Below are 17338 nucleotides of genomic sequence, written 5' to 3'. Positions count from 1 at the left end.
GACTGTGGCAACTTACTGCCTGATCCCTGCATCCAGGAAATAAGTCGAGGCAGCCAGATCCGCCTCCGACACCTTCTAAGGTAGCCCGCCCCGCCCCACCCCCCCACCCGTTGCCACGTCTCATTAGCTGATCATGAAATACCTGACAGTTCTCTCCCCTCCTACAGCTCCAGGTGCTTTCCTTAGCAGCTTCCCTTCCCTCTCTGGTGTCTATTTCCAGCCAGAAGGAGCGTCTTGTCCTACGCAAATTCCCAGGGGTGGAGTCTTAGGGGAAGTCACCAGGACTGGGGTGGGTGTGTGTGTGTTTGGGGGTGGGGGAAGGAGGTGCGTGTTGCGGGGGGTGGGGTGGAGTGGGGTGGAGAGGTGGTGGTGGCAGGAGGGCTTTCCCCCTCTTTCTGAGATTCCAGCTGGGAGGATAGGATTGCGCTAAAGATGCGAAGAGGCAGGGTCTTTGGTACAATCAAAGCGCAATAATCTTCATAACTCTGGGAGATGGTGAAGGACAGGGAAGCCTGGCGTGCTGCAGTCTATGGGGTGGCAAAGAGTCAGACACAACTTAGCGACTGAACAACAAAGGAATTACTTCTAGGTGGGGAAGGGCCTCAGAAGCCCCTCAGCCAAGGCCCCTCCAGCGTTGGCCTTGCTCTGCACTGTCAAGATAACGCTAAATTTACAAGCTAGTTTTGGCTACAAAGGAAGGGAAACAAAGCTGAGACACGGAGACAGACCAAGTCTTAATGACTTCATTTGAAGCCTTGGATTCAGCCATGCCTAGAGCTAGACCAGCCTCCTGAACTTTTTGGTTATGCTGCTGCTGCTGCTGCTGCCGCCGCTGCCACTAAGTCACTTCAGTCGTGTCCAACTTTGTGCGACCCCATAGACGGCAGCCCACCAGGCTCCCCCATCCCTGGGATTCTCCAGGCAAGAACACTGGAGTGGGCTGCCGTTTCCTTCTCCAGTGCATGAAAGTGAAAAGTGAAAGTGAAGTCGCTCAGTCGTGTCCGACCCTTAGCCACCCCTTGGACTGCAGCCTACCAGGCCCCTCCATCCATGGGAGTTTCCAGCAAGAGTACTGGAGTGGGTTGCCATTTCCTTCTCCATTTTGGTTATGTAAGCTAATAAATTCCCTTTTTTGCTTAATTCAGACTAAGTTAGATTTTTTCTCTCTTGCAACAACGAGTTCTGACTAATTCTGTGGGGAAAAACCAGCTGATCAAGGCCAACTGAAGATGCTAAACCTTTGAGATCTTTCCTTATTGTTTAACTCCACCAACCACCCTCCTCTGATTTAATAACTAAATATTCTATCATGCCATTTGAGCCTAAGAGATTTCTGCATATGATATGAGTTAATCTAGTCTCTCTCTTGCCAAGCTTTTACATTTCTAGATGTGAAGGAAGCTGACAGACCTGAACAAAACTTATACTCACTGCAGGAATCACCCTGTGAGCTTCCAGAGATTGGGAACTCACTTCCTTACCAAACACTGCTTTCCAATCTTTCTTATTGTTATAGCCTCTTTTTTTAAGCAGAAACTACTTCCCTGTTACTTTTGTCACCAGTTCTGCCTCCTGAGCTAGAGTTATATCGTCTTCTCCCTCCTGTACATGACAGCCCTGGAGGAATTTGGAGCCAGGCTTGATGGATGGCCGAGGTCTCCCCCCTCCACCACCACTTCTTCCCAGGAACAGCTTTCTAAAGTTCCTTTTACAGTTCTTTTATAGACCATATTTGCAGCCTACTCATCCTAAGAAGTGGGGCCTATCTCTTTATTGGGCACTTAATCCACAGGACCTTTGTTGGAAAGGAACACACTCATTTAGCCTAGCTTAAGTAAAGCGTGTTTCTTGTAAGGACACCTGGGTATTTAAGAGGCTGGATGGAATGGGAATCCCATAACAGTGTCTGTAAGCTGACTGGGCATATGCAGACTGTTATTACCTCTGATTCTGGCATCACTGGGGACCTTGGTGACAGAAGGATGTGGGTCTTCACACTCCTTCTCCTCCAGCTCTGTGAATCACTCTGTCTCTGCTTCTTTTATTTTTTCCCCAAATTTCTTACCACTTTGCTAACCTGCTTCCTGTCCCTTAATGTGTATTTTCTACTTCATGCTTCTGCTTCCTCACAACAGTTTTATATTTCCTCCTCTGTCTCATGATCTCAGTTACATGTTTAATTATAGGAATAATGTGAACACATGATTAAAAAAATAAAATAGATCTAAAGGGTATACAACAGTGGTACTCAATCAGAAGTAACTGTGACAACCCCAGGGAACATTTGGCAATATCCGGAGACATTTTTGGTTGTCACAGCTGGAGAGGGAGTGCTATCAGTCTGTAGTGGGTGGAAGCCAGGGATGCTGCTAAACGCTCAGATCAGTCACTCACAGCAGACAATTTCTGGCCCCCAAAGTTAAAAATGCCCATGTTGAGAACTCCTACTAGAGGGGGAAAAAAACCAAAGTAAAAGGCCATCCCCCGCCCACCTCATTCCTATACCCAGTTGAACTTCCCAGAGGTACTTACTGTTAGTGACTTCTATGTTTAAGTCTTTGGTAAATATCATTGTGCATGTGTGCCAAGTTGCTTCAGTCATGTTCTACTCTTGATCCTATGGAATGTAGCCCGCCAGCCTCCTCTGTCCATGAGATTCTCCAGGTGAGAATACTAGAATGGGCTGCATGCCCTTCTCCAGATGATTCCCCAACCCAGGGACTGAGCCCACATCTCCTGTGGCTCCTACACTGCAGATGGATTCTTTACCACTGAGCCACTACCGGGGAAACCCTGAATATCACTGTATCTGTCAATTACACTTAGACTACCCAGAATGAGGAGATTCTGGGCATATGGCAACCCTACAGGAGCTTCCACACTTCTCTGGCAACTCCCAGCTACAGGTGATAAACCTTACATGGGCTCTCCTGAACTGGCTGAGAGAATTCCCTGCAGACAAGATTCTGGAGAGCAGCCTCAGGACGGCAGGAAGTCTCAGAACAGTCGGCTTCCCAAGAACAATGAATAGGTTTGCTGAGTTTCCCTCACTGTCCAAAAAACTCTTGATGGATCAACTTTCTCTGTCCTTGAGGCTGGGAGAATGCAAACAAACCAGAGGGCAGAGAGACCTGCTAGAGGAAACAGACGAACCTCTTACTGAAAAAATGAGATCCTGGAGGAGATGTGTGTGAAACTCAAACACAAAAGATTTCCCTGAGTCTGAAAATATGTTATCAAAACTAAAAATGTTCACAGATAAAGCAAAGGTGAAGCTAAAACTCAAAAACAGGTGTAGAAAAATCAAATAGATGAAATATCTCAAAACATGTAACAGAAACATGCGGATGCAAATCATGTGGTCAAAGATGGGAAACTGGAACAGACCCAGGAGAGTTAACTGCAAATTCTATGAGTTCCTGGAGAAAAAGGAACAGGAGAGGAGAGGTTATAATTAAATCAGTTCAGTTCAGTCACTGAGTCACGTCCGACTCTTTGTAACCCCATGGACTGCAGCACTCCAGGCCTCCCCGTCCATCACCAGCTCCCGGAGTTTACTCAAACTCCTGTTCATTGAGTCGGTGACGCCATCCAACCATCTCATCCTCTGTCTTTCCCTTCTCCTCTCGCCTTCAATCTTTCCCAGCATCAGGGTCTTTTCAAATGAGTCAGTTCTTCGAATCAGGTGGCCAAAGTATTGCAGTTTCATCTTCAGCATCAGTCCTTCCAATGAATATTCACGACTGATTTCCTTTAGGATGGACTGGTTGGATCTCCTTGTTGTCCAAGGGACTCTTAAGAATCTTCTCCAACACCATAATTCAAAAGCATCAATTCTTTGAACTTCAGCTTTCTTTATAGTCCAACTCTCACATCCACACATGACTACTGGAAAAACCATAGCTTTAACTAGATGGACCTTTGTTGGCAAAGTAATGTCTCTGCTTTTCAATATGCTGTCTAGTTTGGTCATAGCTTTTCTTCCAAGGAGCAAGTGTCTTTTAATTTCATGGCTACAGTCACCACCTGCAGTGATTTTGAGCCCCCCAAAATAAAGTCTGTCACTGTTTCCCCATCTATTTGCCATGAAGTGATGGGACCAGATGCCATGATCTTAGTTTTCTGAGTGTTGAGTTTTAAGCCAACTTTTTCACTCTCACTTTCATCAAGAGGCTCTTTAGTTCTCTGCTTTTTGCCACATCCATTGGATCATCGAAAAAACAAAAGAGTTCCAGAAAAACATCTACCTCTGTTTTATTGACTATGCCAAAGCCTTTACCATGTGGATCACAACAAACTGTGGAAAATTCTTAAAGATATGGGAATACCAGACCACCTGACCTGCCTCCTGGGAAATCTGTATGCAGATCAAGGAGTAACAGTTAGAACTGGACATGGAACAACAGCCTGGTTCCATATTGGGAAAGGAGTATGTCAAGGTTGTATATTGTCACCCTGTTTATTTAACTTATATGCAGAGTACATCATGAGAAATGCTGGACTGGATGAAGCACAAGCTGGAGTCAAGATTGCCAGGAGAAATAACCTCAGATATGCAGATGACACCAAACTTATGGCATGATTAAATAATAGATGAAATATCCTTGAGCTGAAGAAAGACTTAAGTTACAGACTGGATCTATAGGAAAAGACACACACTTATGAAGGCAGTTGAAAGGCACAAACCTCCAGTTATAAGATAAATACTAGGAATATAATGTACAACATGATAAATAAAATTAAGTCTGCTGTATGTGACATATGAAAGTTGTTAACAGAGTAATTCTAAGAATTATCACAGAAAAGCATTTTTTAAATACTTCTTTAAATTTGTATCCATATGAGATGATGGATGTTCACTAAACTTATTGTAATAATCATTTCATGATGTATGTACATAAGATCTTTATTTGCACACCTTAAACTTATAATGTTAACTATATCTCAGTAAAACTAGGAGAAAAACCACACACTTAGTCGTATACAATTTTAAATTTCTAAGCTCTAAGGATATGGGAACTCATACACATTTTCATGCAGAAAGAAGTTCCTTTCTTCTCATCTGCTACTTTGGAAGTTAAAAAACAGCAAAACTGAATGTGAGCTAATTAAAGAAAAGGCCTGAAATCCAGAACCAGCCAAGGAAGAAAGAAAAGTATTTGAAAATTTGCAAAAATCACTCAATATCTTATCTGAGAAATACTTTTAAGATTTTAATGAAACAACAAATGAACTGGAACAGAGACTTCAAGATAGAGGAAGATGAAGAGGAAAGAAAGCAGTGGGAAGCAACGAACCATGACCTATATTATTTATACCTATATGTGTATTTATAACATGTAATAAATTACTAAATAAGGACTCTTGGAACAGATGTGAGGGGCACACTGTGGAACACACTGTGAGGGAAATTCTAATAAGGACTAAATTACATCAATAAAACTCTGGAATCAGGTGGTAGGAATAAGGGGAAGGTAAGTGTTCTAGTACCTAAAGGGGGAGGGGTTGGGAGGATGAAAGGGGGAGAGAGGGGGCAGGGAAAATAAGGAAGTGGAAGATAAACCGAGTAGGATGGAAATAGCTGTTCTCGGTTCACACACTGAAGAGGCATGAGTGCCTATATAGAGGGCAGGGCAGGAATTGTTGTTGCTGTTGTCTAGTTGCTAAGTTGTTTCCGACACTTTTGCAACCCCGTGGACTGTAGCCCGCAAGTTTCCTCTGTCCATGGGATTTCCCAAGCAAGAATACTGGAGTGGGTTGTCATTTCCTTCTCCAGGGGATCTTCCCCACCCAGGGATGGAACCCACGTCTCCTGCATTGCACGCAGATTCTTTACTGCTGAGCCACCAGGGCAAGGGATGATAACTATTAATAGAAGGATGAACTCCAAATAACAAAGGGGGAAAATGAACAGCATTCATTCAATCCAGCAAAGGTAAAGAAAAGAAGAGTTCACAACAGTGTTAAGAAATGTAAAATAAGGAAGATGGAAATGATAAATCAAATACGTCACTCATTACAGTAAATATAAGTGGACCGAATTCCTCCATTAAAAGGCTGCCAGACTTTGTTATAAGTCAAATTCATATTATTTAAAATAAACACACTTTAAAAAAGTGGTAAAGAAACTTTAAAAATGAAGATGTGGGAAAAGGATGCTGCTGCTAAGTAGCTTCAGTCGTGTCCGACGCTGTGCGACCCCACAGACGGCAGTCCACTAGGCTCTGCTGTCCCTGGGATTCTCCAGGCAAGAACACTGGAGTGGGTTGCCATTTCCTTCTCCAATGCATGAAAGTGAAAAGTGAAAGTGAAGTTGCTCAGTCGTGTCCGACTCTTAGTGACCCCATGGACTGCAGCCTACCAGGCTCCTCCATCCATGGGATTCTCCAGGCAAGAGTACTAGTGTGGGGTGCCATTGGGAAAGGGATAGTAAGCAAATAAACAGAAAGCGAGGGTAATGCTGATCTCCAACAAAGAGAATTGAGGTTCAGGCTGAAATTGCTGTGAAGACTGCCCACAAAGTGGTAGGAGAGAATGTTTGGGGTGATAGGACTCTTCTGTTTCTTGGTTGTGGTTACATATGGTAAAACTCATAGGCTTGTACACTTAAAAACTGATAAAATTTAATGTATGTAAAAAATTTTAACATACGTAAATTGCAATACAATAAAGCTGGCTTTAAAAAAAGAACAAATGCTGAATGAAAAAACAGTGTAATGCCAGAAACCTTCTCAATTACCCTGTATCCTACATTATTCAGTCTATCCCTGAAATACCATAAAGATACCAAGCTTTTTTTAAAAAAAAAAGAGGAAAAATAAAGGGATTACTTATTTCAAGAAATTAGAAAAATAACAAGAAAAGAAACCAAAGTAATCAGGAAATAACAAACGCTGACATGAATGGAATGGAAAATAAACAAAAATACTAAAAAGCATACACTTTTTAAAAGGTTCTTTAAAAGGGCTAATAAAATAGAAAAACATCTCGCAAGCATAAGTAAAGAGAAAATAAGAGAGTTAAAAATAGAAAAGATTAGTTATGAGAAAGAAAACATTATAGATAGAAGAGAGGAAGATTTATTAAGTACAACTTAATATTCCTCAACAGCCAATTTGAAAATTTAGAGGAAATGGATACATTTCAGGAAAATATAAATTAGCAAAGTTAACCCAAAAGAGAAAAGTTTGAAAAGCTCAATTTATCTTAGAAAAAACTAGAATAGAAAGGTGATTAGGGATCTACCTTTGAAAAAGACTGCATTTACTTGATGCCACAACTGAGTGTTATCTAACCATCAATAAGAGTAATTTCCATGCCATTTCCATAGTCAAGATTATGGAAAAAAAGTCTCCCATATTTAATAAACAGAGCCAGTATAACTTAATACCATCCCCAATAAAAACTCTAAGTAAAAAGTATTTGCTGTTAGGAAGCCCTGACAGCAAATATTGTTCTTAATAGTTAAACACTAAAATCACATTATTGAAATAAAAATTTAGACAGAAATGCCTGCTATTACCCTGTTGTTTATCATATCTTGGAAGTTTTACCTCATGCAGTAAAACAAGAGAATGGATTATTATGATTATCTGAAAAATTATAAAGCTATCTATCATTTTTGCTGATATGATTGCATTATCAAAAACTTCAAGATGAGTAAAAAAAAATCTAGTAAAAAGACAATACAGGGGCTTCCCTGGTGATCTAGTGCTTAAGAATCGCCTGCCAATGCAGGAGACACAAGTTTGATCCCTGGTCAGGGAAGAGCCTACACGCCTCGGAGCAACCCAGCCCATGCACTACAACTACTGAGCCCATGCTTGAGAGCCCACGACCTGCAACTACTGAAGACCCATGCCTAGAGCCCTCACTCCACAACAAGAGAGGCCACCACTATCAGAGGCCCGCACGCCTCACCTCCCTCACTGCAACTAAGCAGAAGGCCACACGCAGCAGCGAAGACCCAGCGCAGCCAAAAATGAATAAGTGAATAAGGTAGATATGTGTGTATTTATATACATATATAGTGTGTGTGTGTATATATATATAAAGACAATATAATTAGGAGAGTTGACTGGATACAAGATAAAATAATGAAAACAAATTGCTTTTTTCCCCAGTTCAGTTCAGTCAGTCATGTCTGACTCATTGTGACCCTATGGACTGCAGCACACCAGGCTTCCCTGCCCTTCCCCATCTCCCAGAGCTTGCTCAAACTCATGTCCATTGAGTCAGTGACGCCATCCAACCATCTCATCCTCTGTCATCCCCTTCTCCTCCTGCCCTCAATCTTTCCCAGCATCAGGGTCTTTTCCAAAGAGTTGGCTCTTCTCATCAGGTGGCCAAAGTATTGGAGCTTCAGCTTCAGCATCAGTCCTTCCAATGAATATTCAGGGTTGATTTCCTTTAGAATTGACTGGTTGGATCTCCCCAGTAGTCCAAGGGACTCTCAAAAGTCTTTTCCAACACTGCAGTTCAAAAGCATCAGTTCTTCAATGATCAGCCTTCATTATGATCCAACTCTCACATCCATATATGACTACTGGAAAAACCATAGCTTTGACTGTATAGACCTTTGTTGGCAAAATAATGTCTCTGCTTTTTAATATGCTTTTTTCCTACTCTAGCAATAAACAGCTCAAATTGAAAATGGGGAAATATGCAACTTATAGTAATAAAATTATCAAATTCTTAGAATAATAACAATTATAGTCAGCATCATAATTCCATGCACTTTTCTAAGCAATCCTCACAACACTCTCTTGAGATAGATTACTATTTATTGCCAATCTTGATTTGCAGAAAGGAACACTGAGGAATGGGGAGATTAAGTGATTTACCCTGTATCACTAGCTAGTAATGCATTAAGAGTTGAAATTTGAATTCTAGTAGCTGGCACTGAGACAACAATTGTAACCACTATAATACTGTATGTTAATTTAAAAAATTGACATATAACGTTATATTGGTTTCAGGTATATAACATAATTTGATATTTATATATATTGTGAAATGATCACCACAGTACCTCTAGTCAACATCCATCACTGCACATAGCTTTTTTTTCCTTGTGATGAAAACTTATAAGCTCTACTTACTCTCCTAATAGGAACCTACTGTTTAGTACTAGGAACTCTACTCAATACTCTGTAATGGCCTATGTGGGAATAGAATCTAAGAAAGAGTGCATATATGCATATATATAACTGATTCACTTTGCTGTACAGCAGAAGCTAACACATTGTAAATCAACTATACTCCAATAAAAATTAACTGTAAAAAAACCTTAGTAATTTTTAAATATACAATAGAGTATCCCTGGTGTCTCAGATGGTAAAGAATCTGTCTGCAATGCAGGAGACCCAGGTTTGATCCCTGGGTTGAGAAGATCCCCTGGTTAAGGGAATGGCTATCCACTCAAGTATTCTTGCCTGGAGAGTTCCACGGACAGAGGAACCTGGCAGGCTACAGTCCATGGGGATGAAAAGAGGCTGGCTTGACTGAGCCACTAACACTCTCACAATATTATTAACTATAGTCATCATGCTGTACTTACATTCCCAGGACTTCTTTTTAAAGTCTTTATTGAATTTGTCATAATACTGCTTCTGCTTTATGTTTTGGTTTTTTGGCCGCTGGGCATGTGGGATCTTAGCTCCCTGACCAGGGATTGAACCCTCCCCTCCTGCATTGAAAGACAAAGTCTTAACCACTGGACCACCAGGGAAGTCTCTAATTTTTTTTTTAATTGACTGGAAGTTTTATAGTGTATAAATTTAGTCAAGAATTGACTTCATACATACTCATATGTATACAATGAATTATACAATATAACTATAAGATACAAAGTGAGCGTGGGACAAACAGAAAATCAACCATCTTCCAAGGAGTGAAAGTGCTGAGTCCTAACCACTAGACCACTAGGGAACTCTGTCAACCATCTCCTTGGAAAGGAAGATAAAGTATCAGAAGAAGGGACTTCCCTGGCGGTGCAGTGGTTAAGAATCTGCCTTCCAATGCAGGGGAAGTGGGTTCCATCCCTGATCAAGGAAACTGAGATCACACATGCCACCAGGGCAACAAAAAAGGTCCCCAGGACTCAACCAAGATCTCACGTGCCACAGCTGAGACCTGACGCAGCCGAATAAAGAAAGAAACAAATGTTTTTTAAAAACCAGAAAAAAGTCAATTCTCCCCCAAATTAACGTACACTGTTAGTTACTATAGTTCCAATTTGTATCTCAAAGAACAGTCAAGGACAAATGTCTTTTTAAAAAGAAATAGAGAGATTTGTCTTACCAAATAGATCAGAACATGCTCAAAGACTAGTTAATCAAATCAGTAAGTAGAAGGGAATCAATAAGTAAAAAGGAATCAAAAATTAAGTATTTATGTACATCAGAACGTGGCAATTCAGTTCATTGGAGAAAGTAAGGATGCCATACGAGATGGCCCTGGAACAGGTGGCTGTCCTTACTGAGAGCCAATGCCCGGCTGGGACTGTGTACCTGCTGGGGTTTTGTTCCAAAGCAGTGGTGCCTCGTTGGGGGAGAACACAGCTTCTCTTGCAGGACACTCACAGCATCAAAACTGAGGTACTGAGACACTGACGGGTTCCAGGCTGTCCTTGTGGGTTCTGGTCTATCCTTTCTCCTCTACTTTTCATCCACCTGCTTCCCAGTTGCCTGCCCTGCAGACCCCACATTCCAGCATCAGAAGCAAAGATAACAGCCTCCATAGACTTTTTAGCTCTTATAGTTAGTTGCTCAGTTGTTTCTGACTCTTTGTGACCCCATGGACCATATAGCCTGCGAGGTGCCTCTGTCCACGGGATTTCCCAGGCATGAATACTGTAATGGGTTGCCATTTCCTTATTGAGTAAGGGCAGTTTCCTGTTGGGCTTTCCCTTGTGGCTCAGCTGGTAAAGAATCCACCTGCAATGCAGGAGACTTGGGTTTGATCCCTGGCTTGGGAAGATCTCCTGGAGAAGGGAAAGGCTACCCACTCCAGTATTCTGGCCTGGAGAATCCCATGGACTGTATAGCCCACGGGGTTGCAAAGAACTGGACACGACTGAGCGACTTGCACTTTCACTTTCCTGTCACAAATCAATTTTCTTTCCTTTTTTTTTTGGACACAGAGCAAGCTTTATTCAGTGGCCAGAGAATGGAGAAGCAGTAACTAAGTCCACAGATCAAATTCTCATCCACATGGGGAGAGGCATTTAAATTTAAAGGGTAAAGATAAAAGCAGGAGTTGTTTAGTTACTAAGCTGTGTCTAACTCTTTTGCAACTCCATGGACTGTAGCCCGCCAGGCTCCCCTGTCCATGGGATTTCCCAGGCAAGAATGCTGGAGAGGGTTGCCATTTCCTTTTCCATGTCACAAATCTCTTAATTGAAAAAAAATTATGTGCATATATGTATGTGATAGTCACTCACTTGTGTCCAACTCTGTGACCCCATAGACTGTAGCCCAGACTCTCCTATCCATGGAATTCTCTAGGCAAGAATACTGGAGTGGGTTGCCATTCTCTTTTCCAGGGGATCTTCACAACTCAGAGACCAAACCCACATCTCCCATGTTGTAGGCAGATTCTTTACCATATATACATATAAATATATGTATATATGTGTATATATATATATGCATGTATATGCATATCCTAATGGTCTGCTTGTCTGTGCCATTGTTTACTGAGATATAACTGACATACAGCATTGTATAAGTGTAAGATGTATAATGTGTTGATGCGGTACATTTATATATTGCATTATGGTTACCACCATAGTTAGCTAACACCTCTATTATGTCACATGGTTAACATCTCTTTTATGTGGTGAGAACAGTTTGAGCTTTGACTGACATACTAGATGAAAGATGTATAAGCTTTCACTGTATTATTCTTTCAACTTTCCTTTAGGCCTCAAATTTTCAAAATAAAATTCTCAGGGGGAGGGATATACAAAGGATCTAACATTAATAGAAGAGCAAATTCAACTGGTTAGCAAACTTGAAATATATCCAAATTTGTTAGGAGTCAGGGCCATGCAATTTAATAAGGAGATACCACTTAATGTCCACTCTGGAAATTTCCCCAGTGGAAAACTGGGGCTCACAGTTACTGGAGGATTCTGAAAGCCAGGGTAGACTATGTGCCCCCAGAGTTAGCCCCCCAGGGTGAGTTGCTAGGATGTACACCAGTTCCCACCAGTCATCAGTTAAGAGCTTTTCTGGCAAGGGGCACTGATTTCCAGCAGCTTCTCACCATCTGCCAATAAAAAGCTGCAAAGATCCTCGCAGTTGGAAGAAGTGCACCCAGTGGGAAGGCCTGGGGACCGGGGATGTCTGAGGCTCTGTGTGCCTCCCCCTGCATAGCTCAGGTCCATTTATGCCCCTCCTGAGGTCACACTGTGACCATGTCTCCAAGGTCACAGCTTCTCACAAGCGGAGGAAGAGATGGGACTTCCTTAGTGGTCCAGTGGCTAAGATTTCATGCTCTGCATGCAGGGGCCAGGGTTTGATCCCTGGTCAGGGAACTAGATCCTGTCCACCACAACTAAGCCCTGAACAGACAATTAAATAATTTTTAAGGTATAAAAAAAAGAGGAAGAAAAACTTACTCTAGGAGGATCAGTGGGACAGTGGGACAAATTACAATGCTGTGGTTGGTGCTAAGGCTGAAGCTGAGATTCTTTCTCCTGTCCATCCATTCTGGACTCCCCCTTGCTCTCAAGCAACACTGAAGGTGGTCTGGATGGCTTGTCCCATGGGTAACCCAGACTGTCATTTCCAAGGGGCCTGAGCTGTGGTGGCCATCACTGCCCATGTGTGGATAATGTCTCACCAGGCACAGGGCACAGAGCACCGAGGGGTGCCCATGAACCTCCTGGGTGCTGATGCATTCTACCTGCTCCCATTAGGTTGCAGCAGCCCTATCTAGGTTGGATTACCCAGGGAATAATCACTCAGGTCTAAGTGTGTGAGAGAGGAGCCAGGCACAACTGCTAAGCGTGGAGGGCTCTGGGTAGCACATAATCCCTCGCTCTGCCTCCTTTCACCTTCTGCTCCCACTGCTACCTAAGTACTCATCTCCACATTCTCCCATTTAAATTCTTGAACACTAAATTCTTTTTTCATTTTTGGCCATACCACAAGTGTGGCTTGTGGGATCTTACACCTCTGACCAGGAATAGAACTCACATCCTCTGCAGTAGAAGCCTGGAGTCTTAACCATTGGACCACCAGGGAAGTCTCCTGAGAGCTAGCATCTGATAACCTCACATCCTCCCTGATTTCTAGGCCAAGCCACCCCAGAGGGGTGGTCTCTGGACTGACCAGCCTTGAATCTGCTGCCACTTGGTTATCTCAATCAACTGAGGTCAGAGGGGTTGGGAGGAGGGTCCATAATACAACACTGGGGATCTAGGCTGCCTCATCAGTAGGGGTCTGACCCCTTAGAAGGGGCTGTAGGTGTAGCCGGCTCAATATTTGGCATACGTCGTAAAGCAGCTGTAGTCCTACAGGGCAGCCTTTTGTCACCTGCCCTCCTAGTCATACGGCTAAATCATAATGAACTTATAGCCTACTGAGTGCAGTTCTGAAGTTGTAAAATAAGTGAGTTGAGCTCACTAAGATTCCTTCAAGCTCCAAAGCGACTGATAACTGCCTCTTGCCTCAAACATTTAACATAAACTATCGTTAAGCCAGGACTGCCTCCAACCGATGCTTACATAAATTTTTAAGCCTCAAATTTCATTTCTTCAATATATGCTTGCTGTTATTATTCATCTTTATTATATCTCATTCTGTGGTTGGAGCCATCATCTTGCTCTGCTGCAATGTTTGCCTTTCGGTGTGTTTGCTTTTCTGTAGAGCTCTGGGCCATCACTGTATATGAATGTGCTTTCTGGGTCGCCATTCAAGACAGGGCCAAGCAGAGGCCTAAGGCAGTCTCTGGAGACCTACTGGCACCCTGGTTTCCGTGATCAAAGGGCTGCAAACCCTCTTAATGATGCTGTCCTCTCTCCTGCCTCTGAAGCAATTTAACAGACTCAGTGACGCTTTTGCTAAAATCGACATCTACAACATCTCCAGACGGGATCCTCTTAACTGATGTCGGATATCTAGACAACCCCATATTTCACAGATAGGAAATTGTGACTTGCCCAAAGTGACACACTCCGGCTGTGCTGGCTTCTTTATCTATACCAAGTTCTTTCCATTACGTCATGCTTCCTCCACAGTTCAGGAAACTTATCTCCTGCTGCTGTAAAAAAAACTACCAGGAACTCAGTGGCTTAAAAAAATACAAGTTTCTAATAAATGCTGGAGAAGGTGTGGAGAAAGGGGAACCCTTCTATGCTGTTGGTAGGAATGTAAATTGTACAACCATTATAGAGAACAGCATGGAGACCCCTTAAAAAACTAAATATAAAATTACCATATGATCCAGCAATTCTACTCCTGGGCATATATCTGGAGAAAACCATAATTTGAAAAGAGACATGCATCACCTCAATGTTCACTGCAGCAACAATTTATAATAACCGAGACACAGAGGGAACCTAAATGTCTATTGACAGAGAAGTGGATAAGATGTGGTGCATATATACGATGGAATATAACTCAGCCATAAAAAAGAACAAAACAATGCTGTCTGCAGCAACATGGATGGGCCCAGAGATTGTCACAGTAAGTGAAGTAAATCAGACTGAGAAAGACAAATATCATATGATATGACTTATCATATGATATAGCATGTGATATGATATGTAGAATCAAAAAAAGCTACAAATGAACTTATTTACAAAACAGAAATAGAATCACAGATGTAGAAAACAAAGTTACAGTTACCAGTGGGGAAGGATAAATTGGGAGATTGGGATTGACATATGCACACTACTGTATATAAAATGGGTAACTAATAAAGACCTACTGTATAGCACAGGGAACTCGACTCAATACTCTGTAATGATCTATATGGGAAAATAATCTAACAAAGAGGGAATATATGTATACGTATAATGATTCACTGTTTGATACACCTGAAACTAAGACAACATGGTTAATCAACAACTATCCTCCAGCAAAATTAAAAAAAAAATACAAGTTTCTTATCTTACAGTTCTGACATGTCTCACTGGCTTAAAGTCAAGGTGTCAGCGGGGCTGGTTCCTTTCTAGAGGTGAGGATCTGTTATTTTGCCTTTCCCAGCTTCTGGAGGCTGCCCGCATTCCTTGGCTCGTGGTCCTCTTCTTCTGCCTGCAGCATCTTATTCATGTCACATCTCTCTGCCCCATCTTCCAAGGTCGAGCCTCTTTCCTCCCATGACCCTGAAAACTTCTTCCTTTCAAGGACTTATGATTAGATTGGCCTTCAGGGTAAAACAGGGTGATCTCCCCATCTAAAGATTCTCAAGTTAGTCACATTAACAATTTCATCAGGCAAAGTAACCTATGCACGGGTTCTGGGGGTTAAGATTGTGAGCACTGGGGAGAGGCCATTTTTCGCCTATCACACCCTGTCTGTAGATCAGGGCCTCCTGGAGTCAGTGGGTTAGGCTACTGAAGGTGGACAGAACCTGGCTTTCAGAGTCTTGGGACACTTCCTTGACTTCCTGATATTGGCTGCACTTCACCAAGCCCTTTTCCACACAGCAAATTCCTTCCCGATGCTCCTAGCTTGGCTCCCTCTTCTTGTCTACTGTAGAACCACTCCCTGAAATGAGCATAGAGGATCAGGAGAGGACACAAAATGGGCTCTGATGTTTGTTCTCTAGGATCTCAGCTGAAATTATGATCCTGGAAAAGCTGAAATGTACAGCACTGGCCCCTCAGCTCTGAGAAGCCCCCAGGCATTCCTGACATTTGAGCAGTTCAGGTGCGGCTCAGACTTTCAGATGTCCTTTCTGATGTCCAGCCTCAAAGGGAAATATGTGTGTCAATATCACAAAGATACCACGTGACACATTTGGGAAAGGAGACAGACTCTGCTCTCATAACCATCTTCCATATGATGATCTAGGACTGAGGGCATGCAGAGAGTCATAAGGAGATGTGTATCCATCACTAAAAGAGCTAAAGAGGACAGAGACACAGGCCAGGCGGCCTAAGACATCCAAAGCATTATGAGCGTGAAGCTCATTCAACCCCATTTGGGCACCCTGCCTCCTGAAGCCTCTCCAACAGGCGAGTTAGGCAGCATGCCCATTGACTTCTCTTTTGAGCACATAGTGGTAGCTTGCTTTTGACATTTTACCTGGCACCCAGGCCCTGTTCCATACAGGTTCTGAAAACTGGAACATTTCTCCAGTTTACAGCATTCCTGCAAGTGTTCCTGCAATTGATTTACACACCTGCTGTCTCTACCCCTAAGCCCTGTGCTCCACAGATTCAAGTGCCCTGACCGCCCCTACTCACCGCAGCTGCTCTGTACACTCCCACTCGCTTTCACAGGCCCCCGAGGGCCCAGGAAGTCACAACATGCGCCACTGTCGCTGTCTGGGGGAGGCCCTGACCGCGTTCCTCCCCCAGGGGAGGGGGCTGGTTTGTTGGAAACTTTAATCAAGCAGGGACGGTTAACAGCTGCAGGGAAACACCTTAGGAAAGAAACCATGAGCCTTGAAAGAAGGAAATACTTGTAGAATCTGTCCCCATGACCTTTAAAGTCTTCTGAAAATGGCCAGTCGTTTCCCACCCTGGGAAAAAACCACAGCCATCACAGGCACTGTTCCGGCCACAGACTCCTCCGGGCTTCACCCTGCAACAGGCTGGGGCAGAGATGGTCACCTCGCACAAGACACCCCGACAGACTGCAGAGGCCTGGGGATGTGTATGCGTGCCTCACATTCACACCCCTGTGGACGTCTGCCCCCACCCCCGCCCCGCCGACGTTTCTCAGGTGACAAATGTATTCTTCTGTGTCAGCGGCACTTTTTCTGGGGCAACCTGGGTGTCACCATTGGGCATGGCTCCCATCAGACCCACAGGCCCATCTCAGCGCCCCTCCACACACCACTAACCATACACTGCAAGCTGCTAGCGTGTGGCGAGGACCTCTTTCCCCTTCCTTTTTCCTCCTCACAGCTGCGGTGATGGGGGAGGGGGGTTCTGAGGGGGCGGACATCACCCCCTTGGGGTGGGTTTTTCCCGATTCTGTACCTTATCTTGTCCCAGCTTCTTCTCACCCGCCAAGTGGGCCCTTTTAGGGGGGTCACATCCTGGTAAAAGAACTTTAGGGAGCACTCTGCTCAGCAACCGCCCCATTTCCTGTCCTCCATCTGCCAGGCCTCTCAGCCCCTGGTCTTTCCCCACAATTGCCCCCCTTTTTTATTG

This window comes from Capricornis sumatraensis, chromosome 6 (genome assembly GCF_032405125.1).
Source record: "Capricornis sumatraensis isolate serow.1 chromosome 6, serow.2, whole genome shotgun sequence".
Taxonomy (NCBI): Eukaryota; Metazoa; Chordata; class Mammalia; order Artiodactyla; family Bovidae; genus Capricornis; species Capricornis sumatraensis.
The sequence above is the reverse complement of the archived record's forward strand: the minus strand, read 5'-3'. Positions refer to the sequence as shown.